Below are 12,676 nucleotides of genomic sequence, written 5' to 3'. Positions count from 1 at the left end.
ACCTCCATCATACATCCTCCTACATTCATTACTAATTACTAATGACTCGGTCACCCAGATAATTCGGAACACAGGGTGACCGAGTCATTTCACACCCAAATTCTTCTGTTTCATTGCACTTGTGGATCAATTATCCCTTTTTTTTTTGTTTCTGGAATTTCACCTGTAGAATTTAAATTAATTTTTTTAATTGAAGATTTTTCGATTCTGCTTAGATTGGTTGGTCTTGAATTTGGTGAGGTTCAGGATTCGCTTGACTTTTGATGAAGTTGTGTGGTAATCTATGGTGTTTGAGGAAAATTAGGGTTAGGGTTTGTGCGAATTCGCAGTGCAGATGTTTGATTTTTGTTTTTGCTTTGAGTGTGTAATGTAGCGGAAGGTTTAAATTTCTGAGTTTGGTTGTAAAGAAAATGAGAGCTATGGGCAGTAGAATTGAAAATCTTAGAGAAGCATGTTGTTGTCCTTGATGAGTAAGCGCTCGTTGGAGGCTGATTCCAGGTCTGTAGAGTTTATTGGTTATTTTCTATTAAGTTTCTGAATTCACAATGCTGGAAAAGTGCAGCCTTTATGTTTGGTCTTTCTTTCCCCCTACGGTTTAATGCTCGTAAATGATATACTCATGGCATATATATACACACACCCTTTGAATTGTTATATTTTGAGTTGAAGAGATTAATAGACAATATGATCTCGACATGGACACCTTCGGCATGTACAAAGATATAGAGAGTACTTCAATATCTACAAGGTAATTTCGTTCTTTGTGGGCATCTTGTGGCATTGAAATGCCTTTGTAACTGTTTTAACATTCATTCAAGTCTCATGTGATCAACTAACTCTGAATTCAATAAGTAGAGATGTGGAAAAGACATCGTTTTTACTTTAAACTGATGTTATCTGTGTGTTTGTAATGGGATTTATTATTTACTAAAATTTTTGCAAGGAGGAAGATGTGATTTTTAATTAACTTTACGCTTTATAGAGAAGTAGAGTGACATGGTGTATGATCCTAAGGTTACAGTTTTGTAATAGTTTAAAGACATGGAAGCTTGCACATTCTATTGCTAGGACTTCCTTCTGTTGAAATAGTATTCCCGTTGAAATAAACAGAGTCAAGGGACTAAATTAAGGAAATATTGACTGTTCAGTTTAGTGATATATTTATGGTATCAGGAGGAGGAAGAGGAAAGATCAAATAAGTGGAAGTACTTCCTTGAAAGTGTAGAGAAATCTTCTCAATCGTGCACTCCTGAGAATTCAGATAAAGAGGAATTGCAGGCTGAAGCTACTGAGCAGAAAGCAAAGACAGTTTGTGAGAGTGGTGAGGAAGGGAATGATACAATTAGTAAAAAAACTGCTTCTGATCTTTCATCAGAAAGAGATCCAGAAAAGGAGCTTAAACTTTTAGAACAAACAGAGACATCTGAGGTCCAAACGTGGACTCTTATTAGATCATCTCTTAGTTCCATTGAAAATATGATGAGCGTTCGTGTCAGGAAGGGAAGAAATATGAAAGATGAGCAGATAATCGTGGATAAGGACCATCTTCCATTCATAGAAGAAGCAGCTTCTTCACGAATGGCTTCCAAGGATGACTGTGAGGATAAAATTGGTCTTGACGATGCTTTTAATGAAAGTAAGAATGCCTTCAGTGCAGAAAATTCTGTAAGTGATAGGCACTCTGATGGTGAGAAAGTTGCTGGGACAGGAGAGGCTGTTGATGTTGGGATAGAGGAAGCTAGGGTTAATGGGGCCCCTCCAGAGCCCTTCTTTCCTGGGAAACTAGAACTCGAGTCCCTTGTTCATGGCGGATTGCCAAGGGATCTCAGGTGAGAGGTAAAACCGATGCTTTCAACTTGATTGATTTACCTAAATAACTTGTTTGAGAGGAAGTGCAGTGCTTTCTAAATCTTTCATTGTAGGTATGGCAAGCTTTTGTAGGTGTGAAGGCCCGCCAGGTGGAGAAATATTACTAAGACTTGCTGGCTCAAGAAATAAATACTAGTGCAAGCATGGATAATGACAACTCATCTGGTGTTCCCAGAAAATGGAGAAGGCAGATTGAGAAGGTCATTAGATGCATGTGCCTTGGACTTTATGTTTCAATTCGTAGGTGCTACTTCTTTTGCTTTGCATTGCAATCTGGGTTTCTCCCTGAACTAAATGTTATCATTTTATTGCAGGACATACCATGTACATTTCCAGGGTGTCCTGCATTGAACGAGAATGGTTGGAATTTGCTGAGGCGTTTACTTTTAGCTTATGTTCGTCATAACCCTTCTGTTGGGTATTGCCAGGTAATTGGGGCAATTCATCAGACTTTCTATTTTGCATTTGTTTGAATGGATGGAAAGTCCTTTTTGGCCTAGTGCCCCCACTCCCAAAGGATAAATTAACTTCTAAATCCCAATGGAAACACTAATTAAACTGTAAAGAATCTTTGCAAGAGATCAGTCCCATTTAGTGGTTGGCCTTAGGTTCCTTTTTTATTAGACTTACCTGTAAACTCTATAGAGGAACACATCAGTTCAATTCTCATTTCCTTTATTTTTGTTGATAAAACAATTTGTTTTCAAGGGCTTACATATATTCTTATTTCTTAGTTAAATTGGTTTTATGCTGGCCTTCCGTTAAGTACAACTCGAGCAACTAATACAATGACCTGCATTCACTTTTTGTCAGACATGATAAGTATCGTAGCTATTACTGTTTTTGTCAATATTATTATTACTTCGGTACTAAAATATATGCAGGCAATGAATTTCTTTGCAGGGTTATTGTTACTTCTGAGGCCTGAGGAAAATGCCTTTTGGTAGGCTTTCAGAGCTTATATCCCCGATCTCTACCAACCGTTTTTTTTTTTTTTATTTTTTATTTTTTAATTTTTTTTCCTAATAAAATGGATGCTCTCTAGTAACTTCTTCATTGTGGATTGGCTATCTATGGAACATAGCATGCTTTTATTTCTGTTTTACAACAACAACAACAACAACAAAGCCTTATCCCACTAAGTGGGGTCGGCTGTATAAATCCTGTTTTTATTTCTGTTTTGATTATGCAAATTTGTGTTGAAAGAGTTGTAGATATTGGCTAAAGGAAATAATCTATGTGAACACTACATCATCTCAATTCTTTACCAATTTGTATACAGGTGTTCTATGATAATCTGTCTCACTTTTTAAATTGTTTCGTTTGTTTCTTATAGGACTTTGGTTGGTATAATTCATGACTACTTTGATGGCTACTATACTGAGGAAATGACAGAATCTCAGGTGTGTTGTCACGGTTTAGAGTTTTTGAGCAAAAATATATATGATTCCATTCCGATTCACCAATTTATTTTATCACACTTCCAACAGTTGTAGTACTTATGGAGGATTCAGTTATGACTAATCTTCATGAAAAGTAATTATTCTGTTTTATCAGGTGGACCAACTAGTGTTTGAGGAATTGGTGGGAGAAAAATTTCAAAAATTGGGTATGTGAACTTCTAATAATCATCTTAGTAATCTTAATTTTGGGGCGTTTACCTTATATGAAGCAGCATTTTTCTCATTCCCTCTATGCTTGTGGCAGTGAATCATCTGGATTTCTTAGGAGTCTAGGTGGGATGGATCTGTTGGTATTTGACAGTTTACTAACTCAATACCAAAATATGTGGGTGATAAGTTTACAAACTCTATCACACCTCTTTCACTTTGCACTCTCAAATAAAATTGGACAAAGAAAGAAATAGAGAAAGGAGGGAAGCAACAAGCTTTGGCAAAACACTTGGACTTTGATATATGAAAAAGGTTTACAAACTATTGGAATAAGAAAGCTTACAAGCTTCTTCACAATTGGAAGTGAGATTTAGATGGGATGATTTACAATGCTTGAGAGCTTGGGTATTTATAGCAAACCAAATGATTAAACTAAGATTATTTATTACCACACAAAACACATTAATTGCACCTAATAATTTTTATTCAACCATACCTAACATTGCCTAACTTTCAATGCCTAACTTTGACATTGATTTTCAACAATAGCAACCTCTTTTGATTTGAATTTCCAACACACCTCCTCAAATCAAAACGCCTTCATTCCTAGCATTTCACGCAGTAGCCGGAATGTTTCAATTGGCAATGGCTTTGTGAAGATGTCTGCCACTTGTTCCTTGGTGTGACAGTAGACAAGTTCAATTGTCTTTTGCTTCACATGGTCCCTTAGAAAATGGAACCTGGTATCAATGTGCTTGCTCCTTCCATGTTGAACAGGATTCTTTGCAAGTTTGATTGCAGACACGTTATCTACGTGAATCACAGTCGATTCCACTTGTGGATGACACACTGACTTCAACAGATTTCTTAACCAAATTGCCTCACACACGGTTGAGGCTACAGCAACATACTCGGCTTCACATGATGACAAAGCAACAATTGATTGCTTCTTTGAAGTCCATGAGAAAGCTGTTGATCCTAGAAAAAACACATAGCCAGTTGTGCTTTTCCTTTCATCTTGGTCACCTCCCCAATCACTATCTGAATAACCAAATAATTTTGCATCTTCACCAAAATTATAAAATAGACCATAGTTTAGAGTACCTCTTATGTACCTCAAAATTCTCTTGGCGGCCAGCCAATGAGACTCCCTTGGTGTTTCCATGTATCGACTCACGAGTCCAACACCATAAACTATATCAGGTCTTGTGATTGTAAGGTACCTTAGGCCTCCAACGAGGCTTTTGTACACTGTTGAGTTTACAAACTCACCCTCTCCTCCTTTGGACAGCTTCAATCCAGTTGCGACTGGGGTATTGACAGTGTTGCACTTGTCCATATTGAACTTCTTCAATATGTCTCTCATGTACCTTTGTTGAGAGATGTAGATACCATCACTTTCTTGCTTCACTTCTATGCCAAGAAAGTATGACATTAATCCATTGCCAGTCATCTCGAATTCACTGAACATGGATTGCTTGAACTCATGGAACATTGCCTCATTGTTTCCTGTAAACAATAAATCATCTACATAGAGACAAATAATTAAGAACTCCCCCTTTTCACCATTCTTCATGTAAACTGAATGCTCGTATGGACATTTCTGAAATCCATTTTGGTGAAGGTAGTTGTCGATCCTTGAGTTCCAAGCTCGTGGTGCTTGCTTGAGGCCGTACAAAGCCTTCTTCAAACGATACACCTTATCTTCTTCTCCTTGTACTTGGAAGCCTTCCGGTTGTTCCACGTACACTTCTTCCTCAAGTACTCCATTAAGGAAGGCTGACTTGACATCTAGTTGATAAATTTTCCATTTATGATGTGCGGCAAGAGAGATTAGCAATCTTACCGTGTCAAGTCTCGCAACTGGAGCATAGACTTCATCATAGTCCACTCCATACTTCTGTTTGTAGCCCTTTGCTACAAGCCTTGATTTGTATCGATCCACACTCCCATCTGCAGTGCGTTTGATCTTGTAAACCCATTTGACACCAATAGCCTTCTGATTTGGTGGGAGCTTTGTCAGCTCCCAAGTGTCATTCTTCTCGATGGCATGGATCTCTTCTTCCATGGCTTTCTTCCAACAATCTTCTTCCACAGCTTCATTGAATGAGAAAGGCTCGTGGTCTGCATACAAGCAGAAAAGGTTGGTTTCTTCTTCTTCTTCTTGTCCATAAATCTCTGTGAGACTCCTTAACCTCACTGGAGTTGAGGAGCTGCTTTCCTCACTAGATGTAGGACCACTCCTTGCAATTCTGTGCACTGGAGTTGTTGTGATTGTTTGAGCAGGCTGTTGCTCAATCGGTGGTACAACTTCTGGTTCTTCAAAATCAGTGGAGACGATCTTCTCTTTACTGACTTCTTTGTTGTTCCACGTCCATGTCTCTTCCTCACTGAAGATGACATCTCTACTAACCACTAGTTTGCCAGTTAGTGGGTTGTAGAGCTTGTATGCCTTGGACTCTTCACTATAGCCCACAAACACACACTTCTCACCTCTATCATCAAGTTTCCTCCTCTTGGCTTCTGGAACTTGAGCATATGCAACACACCCAAAAATTCTTAGGTGTGTAACATTCGGCTTGTATCCACTCCAAGCCTCTTGTGGTGTCATCCTCTTGACACTCTTTGTTGGACATCGATTCAACAAATAAATCGAACAAGCTACAGCTTCTGCCCATAACTCTTTTGGCAAATTCTTCTCCTTAAGCATGGACCTTGTCATGTCAAGGATGGTTCGATTCTTTCTTTCGGCTATTCCATTTTGCTGTGGGGTATAGGCAGCAGTAAGTTGATGCCTAATTCCTTGCTCCTTGCAGTATGCTTGGAAAGCATTGGAGGTGTACTCTCCACCTCTATCTGATCTCACAGCCACAAGCTTGTGTTTACTTTCTGCCTCTGTGAGTGCCTTGAACTCCTTGAAAATTTTTAGGGCAGCTGACTTCTCCTTGAGAAAATAGACCCAAGTCTTTCTACTGAAATCATCAATGAAGGTAATAAAATACCTATTACCTCCATAAGACATGGGATCCAATGGACCACATATATCTGTGTGCACCAACTGCAGTGGTGCCTTTGCTCTCCATGTATCACCAACAGGGAACGATAGTCGTGCTTGCTTGCCAAGCACACAACCTTCACATACTTGGCGTGTGGCTTCAATCTGGGGTAGACCACGAACCATTCCTCCACTTGACAGCAACTTTAGGCCATTGAAATTAAGATGGCCAAATCGAAGATGCCATTTCCATGACTCATCTTCCATTACACCGATGTTGCAGCTTCCAATCTTTGTGTTCAAATTCAACGGAAACATCCGGTTCTTTGACATTCGAACACGTGCAATAAGCTTTCTCCTTGCATTCCTGAGAGTGAGAAGCATGTTCTCCATATGTATAATGTACCCTTTCTGGAGCAGTTGACCAATGCTCAGAATGTTGCTCTTCATACCTGGTATGTAGTAGGTATCGGAGATGTATTCTTCTCTTCCATCCTTCTGGATGATCTTGATCTTCCCTTTGCCTTCAACTGGCAACTTTGAGGAGTCACCAAGACTTACAGATCCATAGGCCCCTTTTTTGAGTTCGGCAAAAAACTCATTCTTTCCACACATGTGATTGCTTGCACCAGAGTCCAAATACCAAACATCTTGTTGGCTACTGGAATCATGGTGTGCTAGTAAGACTGTAAGTTCTTCATCAGTATTTCCACTTGATTCTGCCATGTTGACATGCTCACCATTTTTATGTGAACATTCATTGGCATAATGTCCATATTGCTTACAGTTGTGACACTGGATATGCGCCTTTCCTCGAGTAGATCTCCACTCCTGAGACTGACCTTGATTTTGTGCATAGCCTCGACCTCTTCCTCGGGCTCGTCCTCGGCTACGGTTGGATGAGCTCCCACGACGTGAGTTCCACTGCCCACGACCTTTATTTGGTTTGTCAATATTCAACTTTGACTCCAAAGCTTGCTCTAGCGTTGTGGGGCTTGCATTCTTCTGAATGCGTTGCTCGTGAACTAGGAGGGATCCTAGTAGCTCTTCTGCGCTCATCACCTCCAAATCCTTGGATTCCTCAATGGCAGTCACCACATGCTCAAACTTAGATGTGAGTGACCGGAGTATCTTCTCCACAACTCGTACTTCATCGAGTCTCTCGCCATTTCTCCTCATCTGATTTACTATCACAATGAGCCTTGAGTGATAGTCGGAGATGCTCTCCCCTTCATTCATATGAGCAGTTTCAAAATCTGCTCGAAGTGATTGTAACCTCACTTTCTTGACTCGATCTACTCCTTTGTAGATTGTACTGAGTGTATCCCATACTTGCTTGCTCGTTGTTGCTTCTGCAACCTTCTCGAACGTTGAATCTTCCAAACCCTGGTATAGAAGATACAACGCCTTTTGGTCCTTCTTTCGTAAGTCCTTGAGAGTGTTCCTTTGATCCGCAGTATATACGGCTTCTTGCTCGGCAGTGGGTACAACATACCCACTACTGACAACTTCCCATAGCTCCTGTGATCCAAACAATGCTTTGAATTGGATGCACCATCTTTCATAATTTTCTTTCTTCAATGTGGGAACTTGGAGTTGCACTAAGTTGGACGCCATAACTGCTGCACCTGCCAGAATGGTATTCTGGCTCTGATACCAATTGTTGGTATTTGACAGTTTACTAACTCAATACCAAAATATGTGGGTGATAAGTTTACAAACTCTATCACACCTCTTTCACTTTGCACTCTCAAATAAAATTGGACAAAGAAAGAAATAGAGAAAGGAGGGAAGCAACAAGCTTTGGCAAAACACTTGGACTTTGATATATGAAAAAGGTTTACAAACTATTGGAATAAGAAAGCTTACAAGCTTCTTCACAATTGGAAGTGAGATTTAGATGGGATGATTTACAATGCTTGAGAGCTTGGGTATTTATAGCAAACCAAATGATTAAACTAAGATTATTTATTACCACACAAAACACATTAATTGCACCTAATAATTTTTATTCAACCATACCTAACATTGCCTAACTTTCAATGCCTAACTTTGACATTGATTTTCAACAATAGCAACCTCTTTTGATTTGAATTTCCAACAGGATCATTGGACCTTGGTTCCTTTCCATATTTGTGAATATGATTCCTTGGGAAAGTGGTAAGATTTATGTGGCATGTACCTTGTGGTGTTTAAAAACTTTGAAGAACTGTTCTCTTTAGTTCTCAGTTTCAAGAACGAGTTGAAATCATGCTGAAATCATGTTGTTCTAAAATATCTACCTTCTTGTTGCTTCCTTTGATTTTCAGTTATTTGAGTTTGGGATGTGCTTCTGTTTGAAGGAAATCGTGTTATGCTGTTTTGAACAGCACTAGCATTGATGAAGTTATATGGTACTCTGCCGCAATTCTACTAACGCTAAATTCAGAAGATATGATTTTGTTGCATTTTCAATCTATCCCTAGGAATGCCATTTTACTATTTATATGTTCCTGCAGGGCCAGCGTTAGTTACCACTAAGGATGCAGGAGATGCTATTACTTTATTGCAGTCTCTTGCTGGCTCAACATTTGATAGCAGCCAACTTGTTTTGACTGCTTGAATGGGTTTTTTGGCTATAACTGAAAGTAGATTGAAAGAGTTGAGAGATGAGCACCGGCCAGCCGTATTAGCAATAGTTGAGGAAAGATTTAAACAGGGTCAGGCTTGGAAGGATTCCAAAGGACTCTCATCCAAGCTGTATAGTTATAAGCGAGATCCTAGCATAATAGAAGAGAGGTCCTACTGAAGAAGGAAGTACAGATGGAGATGTATCTCGCTCGAAATATGGCTCTTGTAATCTGGATCAATTCCTTAGTGGCCTAACTGTATCAGAAGTAGATTCTTTACCAGATATTCAGGATCAGGTTGCTTTCTCTTTGCTTCTTTACCTAAAACTATTCTTTGATGTGCATTAGATTTTAACGTCTGTCAAGTGTCTTATTGAAACCAAGCATTTTTATTTTTATTTTTGTTGTGTATGGTGGGGGCTTTGCTTTGTGAGCGCTATTTTGAGATGTGGGTGTGATGTTTGCTTTAGTTAACTACTTTCCAGACATGCTTATAGTTTCTCTCGTTGGAGGCGTCTCATCCTTTCCATTTTATAATTTAATTGGCCAGACTGCACTTTTTGTTTATAGGTCATCGTATTGGTTTTCCACTTGTAATTTGTTGAAAGATATATATAGGCTACCACTGTGCTACTCCTTTTTTAAGTTTCAATGATTGACAGCTTTTGTGCAGGTCGATTGGTTGAAGGTTGAGGTATGCAGGGTGCTGGAGGAGAAAAGATCTGCTTTACTTAGGTGACCCGCTACTTTAGGAGTTTAAAATTCTGCAGTTTTGGGGGGGTATTTTCCTGTCATTTTTAAGAATCTCACATCATGTTTGACTTTTTTGTTGCCGTTGTTTTCTTTCACTAATTGCATTTCTTTCCTTTTGCCATCGTCATTGTGAAACTTCAAGGGATTAGTCTCATGCATAGTTCTCTAAATTACTCGTTTTATAATAGACAACTGGCAATTAGTGAAATTTTCAATTTGCCTTTTTCCTGGAATATTGTGATCTTATTTTTATAACTTCTGAAATAATGATTAAAGTGCTCATCGTGGCTCCTGTTCTTTCCAGGGCTGAGGAGTTAGAGACAGCACTTATGGAGATAGTCGAGCTCGATAATCGACGAGAATTAAGTGCAAGGGTAATTCTACTGTTGATTTAGCTTACTGTTCTTCTAGTATTATGTTTTCCTGATGTTCCATGTCGAAGAAATCTGTTATGTTAGCCTATGACGAAATCTGTCCAATTATTGATCTAAAGATGGTGCTGTTTTACAGTATCTTTAGTTAAACCCCTTCCTCCAGGAGTTCAAAACTTCTTGATGAATAGGCATTTAGGATCAGTCAACACAATACACTTGAAGTTGTTTCGCTATCTTCAATCATGTACTCTATAATATATTGGTGTGAAGTCTATGCTAGTTTCTACTGATTATGTTCTGGAGCGACAGATGAATTGTTGGGTTATCTTCAATCTTCTGAATTTATATTATTCGAAAGGGTTAGGTTCAACAGTAATGATGAATTGTGGTGTTTAGACTTTCTGTTACCAATGTGAGGGAGGTTGCATCTTGTTTTTTTATTACCTCACCTTAAACAACCTTGTGTGTACTCATCCCTAAACATAGAATAGAAGCGATAAGGAGTTGTATTTTATTTTTTCCACATCAAACAACTTTGTGTCAATCCTAACCGTAGAAGCGATCGCATCCAGAACCTCAAGATTGTGTCAGAAAAGAAATAGGGGGAGATCTGGATTCTAAACCTAGTGAAAATGCTTTTAAAGTTTGTCTTACTACAAAAAAAAGTGCTTTCATATTCTCCTTGAGATGGTATTTAGCACCTGCTCATAGTCCTGCAGGTTGAGCAGTTGGAGCAAGAGGTGGCTGAGCTACGGCAAGCCCTTGCGGATAAGACAGAGCAAGGGACTGCAATGCTTAAGGTTTAAATTAACTCGTTTTGTCATTTGATGGGGGGAGAGCAGAGGGAAGATGATCACTTGGTTTTTTTCCTGTCCAGGTCTTGATGTGGATGGAGGAAGAGCAAAAGGTTACTGAAGATGCCCGACTAAGAGCCGAGCAAGAAGCAGCTGCTCAGAAAAGTGAGTTAATGTGCTTCAGGTACCTTTATTTTCCTTGACGTCCTGATATATTAGTGTGCTTATGGGATGCATCTTATATCAATGTATTTTAGATTGGGATGCCTATTTGAAGCCATCTCCTAACATTTTGGAAGCTTTCTTGCTCTTAGTTGGAAAAAATATTACCTAGAAGACAATGTTGGTCGTTTTCTAGCATTCCTTGCAGCTATTCATTAAAGGAAATTGTGCCCAGTTTTTTAATTAATTCTCGGATCATGCACCATCTCATTATCCTCTTAGCTTTCTAAGAAACCCATATATTCTTGTATAATGCATCACAGTAAAGAAAATGGCTGAATGAGAAAGTTGAATGTTAATTTCTTGGCAGGTTGTTTCATTTTCTTTTCTTCGGAAACTCCAGATCTCATAATCTAAATGTCATTTGTTTTCCATCTTTTAGAACATGAATATATCTATTTCTCAACAGAGTAGCGTATATGCAGGAAAAATATGACAAAGCTATGTCTTCACGTACTGAGATGGAAAAGAGAGTAAAAGTAGCGGAGTCGATGTTGGAGGCTACATTGCAATATGAATCTGGTCAAGCCAAAGCGCTTTCTCCAAGGTACATGAAAATATCTGTTTCTAGAATGAGCTATATGATGGTTTTTCGGTATGCTATACAGTCCCAGCTGTTGTATATGTTCATTCATAATCCCTTTTCCGGTTTAACAATGAAAACAATCCATCATCTGTTTCGGTTTAACAATGAAAATTGGCAATCCGTCATCTCTTCCATCACTCTTAGTACAGTATTGGTTTTGTATACGCATACATTTGTCTAAGTAATATAACTAATTCATTGGTTGTGCTACTGGGCCATATATTTCTCTGGCAGTACCTTATCAAGCTAAAGTGGTTCGTGGGGCTGGGAACAGACAGGGAAACACCACAAAAAAGATGGGCATTCTATCATTTGGACTTGGTTGGCGTGACAGAAATAAGGTATATAGTTTTACATTTTCTGTATTGATCGCTGGTGCCCGTTATGTTCATACCAAGACATAGTTGAGCTGAGGTTCTTTTAATCTTAACCCGGTGCATGCTTCTAAACCCATTTTGATTTCTGTTTGTAACCCCTCCCCCTCTTTTTTTACAGGGATCCACTGACCTGAAATCACCGAATCAACAGAGAGAACCGAGCAGTCCAAAGGAGAAAACTGGCGAGGAAGGGAAAGACCAGGTAGCAGAAAAGTGATGGATGCCCCTTTCATTGCCATGAAACAGAGATTGAAGCAGCTGCTGCCTATGCACGTCTTTGTTTGCTTTCCTCTTTGTATTTATATACTGGTGGCTGAGGGAAGCCAGCCATCAATCTGTAGACTTGTCAATTTTCAGCAGCGGGTTCAGTTCACCCCTAGACGGTCAGAATGTAAAGCATATTAGTTCTTTGTTTAATAGTCATTTGTTTACAATAATGACGTTCAAAATCAGCAAGTAGGAACATTCTTTCTTTTGTTTATTG

General features: G+C 39.0%; 1 pseudogene across 1 annotated transcript; it reads left to right on the top strand.

Moving 5' to 3' along the window:
- Window positions 1-688: 688 nt before the first annotated feature.
- Window positions 689-12,641, top strand: LOC137723751 (uncharacterized; annotated as a pseudogene). Its single transcript, XR_015961178.1, has 17 exons — window positions 689-748; window positions 1,174-1,836; window positions 1,923-2,069; window positions 2,184-2,297; window positions 2,754-2,812; window positions 3,206-3,272; window positions 3,427-3,622; window positions 8,582-8,637; window positions 8,787-8,870; window positions 8,976-9,383; window positions 9,760-9,821; window positions 10,144-10,213; window positions 10,933-11,013; window positions 11,091-11,191; window positions 11,655-11,776; window positions 12,050-12,156; window positions 12,311-12,641. The product of XR_015961178.1 is annotated as an uncharacterized LOC137723751 (transcript).
- The last annotated feature ends 35 nt before the right edge of the window (window positions 12,642-12,676 follow it).

Source organism: Pyrus communis, chromosome 4 (genome assembly GCF_041283825.1).
Source record: "Pyrus communis isolate YQ-2024b chromosome 4, ASM4128382v1, whole genome shotgun sequence".
In the NCBI taxonomy this organism is placed as follows: domain Eukaryota; kingdom Viridiplantae; phylum Streptophyta; class Magnoliopsida; order Rosales; family Rosaceae; genus Pyrus; species Pyrus communis.
This window is presented reverse-complemented; position numbering and strand designations above follow the sequence as displayed.